The 11,557-nt window shown below is 46.0% G+C and overlaps 1 long non-coding RNA gene across 1 annotated transcript; it reads right to left on the reverse strand.

Annotated features, from left to right (window-relative positions):
* Nucleotides 1-353: 353 nt before the first annotated feature.
* On the reverse strand, nt 354-10,708 carry LOC129398386 (uncharacterized). The gene is made up of 2 exons (XR_008626132.2): nt 9,642-10,708; nt 354-3,221 (listed from the first exon to the last, which is right to left on the reverse strand). It is a non-coding gene; the product is annotated as an uncharacterized LOC129398386 (long non-coding RNA).
* Between the last annotated feature and the right edge of the window lie 849 nt (nt 10,709-11,557).

Below are 11,557 nucleotides of genomic sequence, written 5' to 3' on the forward strand. Positions count from 1 at the left end.
ATTCAGGAAAACAAAGATAATCTGAATAACTCTATATCACTAAGGAAATTGAACCTGTAGTTAATTTTCCAACAAAGAAAACTCAGGCACAGATGATTATACTAGGAAATTCTACCACATATTCAAAGAAAAAAATACCAACTCTACACATTCTTTTCCTGAAAATAGAAAAAGGAAAGAAAACCCTTCTAAATTCATTTTGTAAGGCCAGCATTCTCTTGATGCCAAAACCAGAAAAAGACAAGAAAATAAAACTATAGACCATATACCTCATGAATAGAGGGGCAAATATCCTCAGCAAAATATCAGTAAATTGAATCTATATTTTAAAAGGGAGATGCATGGAAGCCAAGTTAGTTTTATCTCAGGAATATGAGGTTTATTCAAGTTGAAAATCAAACAATGTCATGTATCATATTGTATTATAATCAAACATAGGAGTGCTACAAATGGTGTAACATACCATATTACAGATGAAAAAGAAAAACCATATGACCAATAGATGCTGAAATGCTTTTGATAAAAATCAACATGCACTCATGATATGTGTCCATTTGTACTTTCCAATTTAACATTGTACTGGAAGTCCCTGTAAGTGCAAAAAGGAATAAAGATAAATAAAAGACATACAGATCGGACAGGAAAAAAACCTGGCACTACTTCCAGTAATCATAATGGTCTAGATAGAAAATACCATGGAATTTATAAAAGAAGCTACTAGAAATGATAAAAGAGATTAACATAATAGTTTAGGTATAATGGACACATTACTGGAAATGTGCAACTAAGCAAATACAACCCAAGGAGAAATAGAAAGCCTGAGTAGCCCTAGGGTCCCTAAAGAAATTTAATCTGTAATTAAAAACTGGAGGTGAACATGCTGAAGTTGTTAGGGAGAGCTCTTTAGATCAACACAAGTGGAAGGAGAGGAGAAGGAGCAGGGTTGGGCAGAGAAGGAAGCAACATGGAGGTTATGTTACCTACCAAGAAAGTATATTCCAGTTATACATTCGGGGACCTAGGAGGTGATGAACAAGTGGCCTCTGCATCCAGTGGACTCACTGTGACCTGGACCTGAGCCAAAGTTCTATTAGCTGCTTAGCCTCAAAGTGCTCCCATTTTAACAGAAGGGCCACGATGACATTTCAGACCATTGCATATAAATGTCAACTTCAGGGGTTGTGCTAAAGGGTCTTTGAAAAGTCCAAGTATTGGCTGTGCACGGTGGCTCACACCTGTAATCCCAGCACTTTGGGAGGCCGAGGCAGGTGGATTACAAGGTCAGGAGATTGAGACCATCCTGGCTAACACGGTGAAACCCCGTCTCTACTAAAAATACAGAAAATTAGCTGGGCCTGGTGGCAGGTGCCTGTAGTTCCAGCTACTCAGCAGGCTGAGGCAGGAGAATGGCATGAACCTGGGAGGCAGAGCTTGCAGTGAGCTGAGATTGCGCCACTGCACTCTAGGCTGGGTGACAGAGCGAGACTCCGTCTCAAAAAAAAAAAAAAAAAAAAAAAAAGAAAGAAAAGTCCGGGTATTGCCCCTTTACTCTGGTGCAGTCACCTGCATAAGGGAAGGACTGGGGGAGTCAGCACCATGTGCACCCGCCCTCGTGGGTCAGGAAGAACTGAAGAGCATCAGCGCCATGTGGACTCACCATCGAGGGTCAGGAAGGACTGGGGAGTCAGTGCCATGGGCGTTCGCCATCGTGGGTCAAGCTCCTTCCTCTTGTGGACCTGGCGACTCCTTCAAACCATCCCCTCACTGGCGTGAGTCTGGAAACTGGGCGAGTCCCTGAGTTGTGCTGGGGTGACCATGACCTGTTTCATTATCGTCCTTATTTTCATTGCATACACTGCATAGTGCCTCTTTTCACTGCCTGTCTTGTTTTGCATCCAGCGACACTGTTCTGTTAACCCTCTGTGGATCAGGTTCCTTCAAGGCCACTCCAGCCTTGTCACAGATGAAGATAACTGCATCCACCAGGCTGCTGAAGGCGAAGTGCAGCCATCTAGTCTGTATTGTTCAGGGTCCTTTTGCCCCACAGCTGTCAGAAAGCCTCCCTCAGTGATGGACTCTGCTGCTGGCAGCCCAGCCTGCACGTGCACGGGGAGCCACCGTTTCTCCTGCCACCTGTACATTCCCCTGGGGCTTCCCACGTGCGATGGCCCGGATGTCTGCATCTTCCCCAGATTCACAGATTGAAGCCCTAATCCCCAGTGTAAATGATATTTGGGGGTGGAGCTTTTCGGAGGTAATTAGGTTCAGATGAGCTCGTAATCGTAAGGCCCCCAGGATGAGATTAGCACCCTTACAAGAAGAGGAGGAGACCAGTGCTCTTTCTCTCTCCCTCCTTCTGCCACGGGGAGAAGGCACCCACAGCAGACACCAGAGCTGCTGGCCTCCAGAACTATGAGAAATAAATGTTTGTTGTTGAGGCCACTGAGTCCATGGTGCCTGTGACAGCAGCCTTAGCTGATGGAGATGCTGGGGGTCACAGTCTTCCAGCTGCTTGTCTGCCTCAGCCCACTTCCCTGAGCCTGTGAACCCCCTAACATCGGCACCCTCCAGGGAAGCTCTGGCACAATTTCCACCTCACTTGCTGCAGAGCTTCACGCTTCACTCATAGGGGCCAGCCTAGTAGGGTTTCCCCATTGCCTGGGGTCCTCTCCTATATTCCACGAGAGTGCTTCCAAGCTGACAAATTCTCCTCATCTGTGGGCTTGGCTTTGACACAACAAACCCAGTGAGGTTGAGGGTTTGCCCTTCTTGGGAGCTGCAGCTTTTGAGATCCCGTCCTGAGATGGGTCATGATTTCCACCTATAGGAGATGAGAGCTGTTTTTTGTTTTTTAAATTGAGAGCCCTTTTCATGCTCCTGGGAGCCCTCTAGGGTTTACACTCAGCTTTTAGTTGCTGAGTCATCACTTCCTTCTTCAAAGGGTTCATGGAAGTTGATAGCAGCCATGAGATTCTGGGCCCTGCTAATTATTATTTCCCGATATTTCTTAAATGTCTTTTATATCACACCTGCTGGTCTGTGAACCCCGCTGACCTCTGGTCCAAGTTTTGACGCTGGTGTGGCTCCTTGTGCCAGGGCCAGTCGCTGCTTCACCTTGCAGTAGGCACCTGTCTCTGGTGGCAGGTGATTGAGCTCCAAGATGACATCCCAGTATCTGTTCTGTTTTACCACTGCTGGTGTGGGCTTCACAGACTTGGCTCCTGGGAAGACAATGACATGGAAAGGATTATGCTGGAGGTTCATTTAGGAGTGCACCTGTGGGAGGGAAGGAAGCAGGGTTGGGCAAAGGAAGAATCTGCCTGGAATTCAGTCTCAACAGAGGCCTCAGCTGACCTATAGAAGCTCTGAAGCTGCAATGATCCTCCCAAGTGGTCCTTAATGTGGGCCTTTCGCTCCCACCTGGAGTGGTCAGTGGACGTACGGAGCCCGGGAAAAAGGGTGTGGCTTTGGGTAAGGCAGCGTCTTCCTGCCAGGCAATCCCCCAGGGGACCTGGCAGTTGCAGGCCCTCTGCCGACCATGCTTCCAGCAGCTGCAAGAACCCAGGGAGGTCTCAGTGGATCATGACGGCATCTGCAGCACGGGCTAACAAGCCAGGCTCCAGAGACACACACTGTTCCCTTCCCTTCCACGAAGTTCAGAGCCAGGCAAAGCTAGACTACTGCCGCACGAGTGTTGGGTGGGTGGGCACAGGTTCTGCCTGGCAAACATCACACGCTTTTCCCAAGGTGGTGACCATGTGAGTGAGTGCCTTGTGTTTACACTTTGGGTATTTTCTTATTTGTGTTAAACTTCAAAAAATGTGAAAACATTCGAAAGAAGACAGTGTCTCCTGGGATCTGGGCAGCAGGCTGGGTCTGAACTCTTGCTTACCTCTTGTGGATGTTAACACAGCCTGGAATTTCCTGGTTTGTTAGTCAAGGAATACTTTACCCAGGTGCAATCCATCTGCTTTCATTTTTTTAGTCAGTAAATTGGACTCCTTTCTTTTAGTCTGCTTGAAATGACTAAAGCAATGTGTGTGTTGTTTTTAGAATGGAAGGCTTTGCATAACTGACAGCAACATTATTTCTTTCCAATCATGTTGCAAGTTGCCTGCATGTTGTGTAAACCAAAGAGTGCCTGATACGGGTCTCAATCAGCTTAGAGGTTTATTTTGCCGAGGTTGAGGATGTACTCAGGAGAAAGAGACACACTGCAGTAGGACCTGTGGCCCATACTTTTTCCAAAGAGGGTTTTGAGGGCCTCAATACCTAAAGGAGAAAAGCAGGCAGGAGGGGAAGGAGGAAAGGAAAAAAAGAGAGGTTCTGTAGAAAAAAATCAGACAAGAAGTTGCATTCTTGTGAGGCTTTGATTAGTGCTCAGTGAATCCACAAGCTGCAGGTGAAAGGAGGGGAGAGGAACAGCGGAGTATGTGGCTGTCTCTCACTCAGTGAACCTGCACTTTGCACGAGATGAAGTACACACAGAGTGGAGGAAGAAGGCAAACAGGGCTTCATGTCAGGGTGGGTGGTGGGACAATTTATTGTCCTGCACTCACAAAGATAAGGTGTTACTTTACACTGTCAGGGTGAGAGAGGCCACCTGGGGAGGTCCCTGTTTAACAGAAGGAAAGGGAGTTGTTTGTGGCTCAGTTTCCAAGCTCAACTTTCCCTTTTGGCATAGTGAGTTTGGGATCTGAGATTTTATTTTCCTTTTGCAGTTGCAATGTACTTATTATCAAAGTTAGGGCATCCATCTACTCCAGAGTAATTTTGCTTTTAGGATGAATCAAAATAATGCCTCATATCTGATATTTTGAAAAGCTCTTCACAGCAAGAAGGAATTTTGCTGATTTTGGAGCAAGAGCAGTGAGAGCAGGATGATCCCAAGTCCTACCCTGTTTTAGTCACTCCAAGAAAAGGTTTCTCACGGAAGAGGAATGAGTCTGTGTCAACTGTGCCCAAGACATCCTGTAGGAGCCCAGAGTGCCCTGGACATTTTGGGAGCACCCATTCTAAGGAAGTGGGCACTTTCACCAAGTAAACAGAAAGACGTCGGGAGGAGCTCTCTACGATATGTTTTCCACTTACGCTGATACCTTAAATCACACAATTAAGGATCCAGATTTTTCATTCCATGTTAGGTAAAAAGCTTTAAAAGCATATGGCCTCGGTAAAGCCAGCACACCAATTCCAAACTGCTGCTCGGTGCAACTTGAGAATGCAGCAGAAATTGTGCATGTGTTGACACTGCTCCATTTCATTAGGAAGAATGAAAACAGGAAATACAGGTGAAAATCTTCCAGACTTTGAAGTAGTCAAAGATTTCTTAAATAAGCCCAACAAGAGTTATCAATAACAGAAAATCAAATTACCTTAAAGAAATTGGAAACACATTACAAAATAAAAACAGATATGTTCCACACAAAATGCACAAAGGTTTAGTGTCTATAATTCAAAGAACTATTATAAATCAATAAGAAAAGGACTGATAATTCAATTACAAGTGTCCAAAAGGCAGCACACAGTTTAAAAAAATGGAACATATAACCAACAAATATATGCAGAGGCCGAATATCCTTAGTGATCAGGAAAATGCAAGTCCAAATCACAGAGATAACATTTTACTGTCATTTAAGTGGGAAAAAGTGGTGACACCTGATGGCACCAAGCAAAGGGGCAGATGCAGATTGCCTGGACCCCATGCACATTCCTGGTGGGAATAAAGCTGGAGCTGCTGCTGTGGACAGCAGCTTGTCCCTATGCTGGGAGCTGCGGCATTCATATTCCCTGTGAGCACCAAAGGCATCAGCAAAAATGTTTCATTCACAGGAAAGCAAAAATCTGGAAACAATTCAAATCACTTCTAACAGGAAAATGGATAAATTGTTGCACATTCAAACCATACGTTATTTTACAGTGCTCCAAGTGAAGAATATAGCGACATGCAATCAGATGCATAAATTTTAACAATTAGACCGGGTGCGGTGGCTCACACCTGTAATCCCAGCATTTTGGGAGGCTAAGGTGGGTGGATCACGAGGTCAGGAGATAGAGACCATTCTGGCTAACACAGTGAAACCCTGTCTCTACTAAAAATACAAAAAATTAGGCGGGCATCGTGGCTGGTACCTGTAGTCCCAGCTACTCGGGAGGCTGAGGCAGGAGAATGGTATGAACCCGGGAGGCAGAGGTTACAGTGAGCTGAGATGGCGCCACTGCACTCCAGCCTGGGCGACAGAGCAAGACTCTGCCTCAAAAAAAAAAAAAAAGAAAAAGAAAAAGAAAAATTTTTTTAACAATTTAATTTTGCCTGGCAAGTGAAAATCCCAAAATTTAAAAAAAAAAAAAAAACAACCAAATAAAACTGAAGCCACATGATTTTTAGGGACATACTTCCAATGTAGACACATATGTGCAGGAAGCCCAGACACAGACATCAGCCATCTGGGGAGAGGGAGGGATGGGGGCATTCAGGCAGATGTAGGTTCCTTTCCAATGCCCTACTTTTCATTTGGGGTAACTTTAGTAGGTAGTTGTTGAATTGTTTAAATTAATTTTTAAAAGCAGGCTTTGCATGAACAATGAGAGTATGTAAAAAACTGAAGTTTCAATTAAAAGAAATAAACAGGAAATGACCATGTGTTGAAACCAGAAGCAGCTGAGCTGAGAAAATCTTATCAGAAAGTGAGAAAATAGCACGACAAACAGCCACAAGAAGAGGGCTCATCTGTGTGAGTACAAACGTGGCCTGCTCCTTCGTTTTGCTGAACCAGCCTTGACAAGGGCACTTTACTCTGGTTAAATTCCAGAGAAGCAATTTTTCTAAAACAACTTTGTCTCCTCTTTGGGGATCAAAGGCAGAATGTGCCATTTTCTACCTCCTAGCGAGGGGATACATTTGAAATCCTCCAAGAGCTTAAGAGTTTGCATCTTGGCCACTTTCCCAGCATATGTGCTTTAAAGAGACCAGAAAATGGTGTTTTCAAAATACTTCCTGGAATCTTTTATAAGGTAATAAATCAGCAGGAAAGGTCACCCAGCCTGCTCCTTCTTACCACTTCTGTAATAAACACAAGTTTCCATTAATATTAAATATTTCTTATGACAATTTTAGTCTAAACATATTATCAATTATCTTAGAAATGAACTATGTCACTAATAAAAATCATCATCATATTAATTTTCTATTTGGCTTTCAAATTTATAAAACCTTTATCATCTCATTTGATAAAATCCTGTGATAGTTTCATTACAACACAAATTGCATGTTGTAATCATCGTGCTTAGTTTCTGTCACTTTTTAAAACCTGATTTGTCTGTCACCATGCTGGAATGTCAGTGCCTCTGTGGCATCACCTGTCTCTCTTGCCACCGCCTGGCTCAGGCCTGGCACGTGCTCAGTGAGTTTGCAAGACTGAAGGGCACCCCTGCCTCCACGTCAAATCCCAGGGGTCCCTCACGGCGCTGCGTGTGGGAAGATGGAGGCTGAGCCCCAGGTTGCATGCCATGGTGCTGGCCCTCGCGTATGAAATACACCAGTGATTATAAAGGTTAGTGAAAAATCTAATTATGAAATTGTACATAAACTATGATTAACTCTTTTTGTATATAGAAGAGGATACAAGGAAATATATCTAAATTGCTATGTTCACTATGCTCAGTGATAAGATTAAAGGTACATATTTTTCCCCTTTGATTTTCAACATTTTCTCAAACGTGCTTCTATTACGTTTACAAATTATCATAATCAGAGACACCTGTTGTGTTTACTAAGACAACAAAGTACTTTGGGGTTTCTTTGCTCCTTGCAGACAGGGTGGTGGAACTGAGGGAGACTGCAGCCAGCCCAGTCGTGCCCACCCGGGCTTGGGCTGGCTGTGAGCCCACAGAGCCACAGAGTTCATGGGCCTTGGGGGCTTCGTGCATTCTGCTCCCTGCTTAGAAACAGCCTCTCCCAGGCCTTCCCCGCTCCTTAGCGTGGCTGACTTCCTCTGGTCCTTTAGGGCTCAGCTCACCGGACTCCTCCCAGGAAAAGCTCCCCAGTCAGAGGCTCCTCCCTCTGGTCCTTTAGGGCTCAGCTCACCAGACTCCTCCCAGGAAAAGCTCCCCAGTCAGAGGCTCCTCCCTCTGGTCCTTTAGGGCTCAGCTCACCAGACTCCTCCCAGGAAAAACTCCCCAGTCAGAGGTTCCTCCCTCTGGTCCTTTAGGGCTCAGCTCACCAGACTCCTCCCAGGAAAAGCTCCCCAGTCAGAGGCTCCTCCCTCTGGTCCTTTAGGGCTCAACTCACCAGACTCCTCCCAGGAAAAGCTCCCCAGTTAGAGGCTCCTCCCACGTGCTTTTATTTAGCTCCCTCAGCAACTACTGTGCGTCTTCATGACCTGTTTACCTCGTTGCTCCCCAGGGAAGTCACAGGCTCCCTGAAGACAGGAGCCGTGTTTTGGTCACGGCCTCCTCGCACTGGCCTGCAGGAGAAGCTCCAGGGATACGTGAACGGATAGATGAGTGAGAGGCTTTGGGTGCCCTGAGCTCATGAGTATGTGTTTTAAGGCAAGTCGTATCACTTATCAGTCATATCACTGCAGAATGAGAATGCTAAATTTCTCTTATTCTTACATCCTGTATTTGCACCGCACTTTCACGTTATCACGTGTGACAGAAGGAAGACAGCCTCAGCCTCCTGGCTTGGCCACTGGGTCTAGTCCATTGGGCACAAATACAAACCTGCAAGGTGTGTGTGGCTCCGAGAGGGGCCCCTCAATGTCAGCAACAAGGGGGGATTTCAGAAGGTTCCAGTCTCCTTCTTACCTCTCTTCTCTCCTTCTTACCTTCCTTCCTTTATTTATTCCTCTTTTTCCTTCCTTTTTCAAATATTTTGAGCTCCTGCTGTTTCTATGCCAGAGAAGGAGGCAGGCCCCAGCGAGACCGAGAGAGCTGAGGGCCCGCTGGCCTGGAGGCCTCCGGAAGGCAGCTCCTTCACCACTTTTGATCCCCCTAAAATGTCAGCAGACTTTAACCACTGATTATTTGTCATTTAGATCCAAGTGCTAATGAATCTGTCCCTGGTGAAGTTCAGGACGGGCCCCCGGGAGGACCTCGGGCCTGGGGGAGCTGGTGTGTGGGATTCTTCCCAAGCATGGCTGAGCATGGAGACCGTGGCCATAGCTGAGAGCAGGACACTCCCCACCCTTGTTTCCTCACCTTCTAACTGGAAGAGGGGTTCAAGCCCTGCTTGGTGAGGGACTTAAGAAGGTGGACAGAGGCTGCCTCAGCAGGCGTGGGTCTCTCCTCTCTCCACACCTGTGCACCAAGTGGCTCGGCTTCTGTCTGATTCACACAGTGCGTGTCTGTGGGCAGTTTTGTGTGAAAACACATCTGCTGCATAAGAAACGGTGGGTGTGGGTAAAAACTGCTGCCAGGGGAGCCACAGAGTGGAGGCCATAGAGCATCTACTGTGTTTCTCTTCAGTTTCACATGCCTAACACACACTTGCATGCACGTGCACACACACGCACGTCACATGCACACACGTGCACACATAACACACTCACACGTGTGTGCAGAAATCTCACACACAGGACATTCCCCCCATCAATGCCACCCCGAACCCACTGAAGTGCTGGAGCGAAGGAGCCACCAACCCTTTCCAGGTGAGTTCCAGGAGTGAAGAGGACTCGAGGCTGCTCAGAGCCTGGTTAGAGCCACGGACAGAGAACGGAAGCCTCGAGTGAGCCGTTAGAGGCAGCAGCCTCCCAGTGTCCCCCAAGTGCGGGGTCCAAGCTCTGCCTCAGTGACCAGGCAGAGCCTGGCCTGGGTCCTGCAGGACTCACACGGTGAGTGGATGCTGCTGCCACTGCCGTCCGCACCTCCACTGGTGGTGTTTCAGGACCAGCTTGTCAACTGTAACAGAAACATATATAAAACCAGAATCCATTTCTCTTCTTGAGAAATAATTTAAGATTAATTATAATTTTACAGAATGCATAGTTAGTATAACTGCTGATGAGGGACTGAAGGCATCACATCTTTCTTTCTTTTTTTTTTTTTTTTGAGAGTCTTGCTCTGTTGCCCAGGCTAGAGTACAGTGGCACTATCAGGGCTCACTGCAGCCTGGACCTCCCTGGCTCAAGTGATCTTCCCACCTTCACCTCCTGTGTACTGGGACTATAGGCATACACCACAATGCCAGGCAAATTGAAAAATTTTTTTGTAGAGATGGGAGTCTCACTATGTTGCCCAGGCTGCTCTTGAACTCCTGGGCTCAAGGGATTCTCTCTTGGCCTCAAAGGGTGCTAGGATTACAGTGTGAGCCCCTACATGCAGGACAAAATAAAATCTTAAGCCTGCTGAAATTATTCAACCTCTCCTGTGTCATCAACACTCCTCTGTCAGGATGGCCTCTGAGCTTCCAAAGATGAAACATGGAAACAGGGAAACAGGGTGGGTGAGCTTCTCCCTGGGTGACGTGCGTCTCCAGCTCTCCTGCATGGATTAGACGAATGAGGAGAGAAGGAATATGTCACATCAAAGACCCATTACTGCTGTTTGCAATATGCTTTCAAAGCATGACATGGAAGTTTGCTGTTTTGTTCATAAGTTTTTATTTAGTTATGATTGTAAAAGGACCAAAAGTTATGCCTGTATTGGTGTGTATACTTTTCAATAAACAATTGTGCATTTTTGATAATTTTTCTATACTATGTTCTGATTGTATTTATTGAAACATAATTTTGTTTCAACTCTAATAAAAACCTACACTTGCTTTTGTATATCTCTTACAATTATATTTTTCTAGTAATTTATTTTTGTTGTATTTTATTAGTATTAGCCTGTAATGGCTTGGCAATTAAACACAGTCAAGTCTTCTGCACAGATGGATTAGGAAGCATTCAGGAGGCCCCATCACGGGCATCTCTCCATGCAGTCAGTTCCCTGTATGGTGAGCAGGTGCACAAGGCAGTTTGGAAGCTCTTGAGGCAAGACTTTTGAAAATACCCTTGGGGTATATAAGGAGAGTCAGGCCTAATATTTAGTAAATTTAGCTATAAAATAATACAGGGAAGTTCCTGTTTTTATCAGAGTCTAACTGTTCAGCATTTTAAAGAAATGGCACTTTACTTAATTTTTAAGAAAGAGACAGAGCACATGAAATAAATTGCTGGCAGAGAATTGCCAGAGACATGGAGAAGAATGGTTTTGAGCTTGGGGATTTCTGGGGTTCAGTGCAGATTGTACCTAATCTCCCACCCTCTGACGAAACTGGACAGAAAGAGTTGATGTTGGGAACCAGGCTCCCACGACAGCGAGATGCACCTGCGTCTTCTGAGCCATGGGAGGAGTCAAATGTTTTCAGCCAGAAATGTGACCCAATACATCTCAGAAAATGTTCGGCAGTCAGGGGTGGCCCAGGAGGGGCTTCTGTGATCACAGTTACCCTGACTCGCCTTGGTAAGTGCTCCCTGAACGCGGTGCCCTGGGTGTGGTTTCCTCAATGTTTTCTCCTTTTCAAACGTGAGCCCTGAGCAGGAGAGAAGGAGCCCAGTCCCTCCCAAGGCCG

This window comes from Pan paniscus, chromosome 6, assembly GCF_029289425.2.
Source record: "Pan paniscus chromosome 6, NHGRI_mPanPan1-v2.0_pri, whole genome shotgun sequence".
NCBI classification, from domain to species: domain Eukaryota; kingdom Metazoa; phylum Chordata; class Mammalia; order Primates; family Hominidae; genus Pan; species Pan paniscus.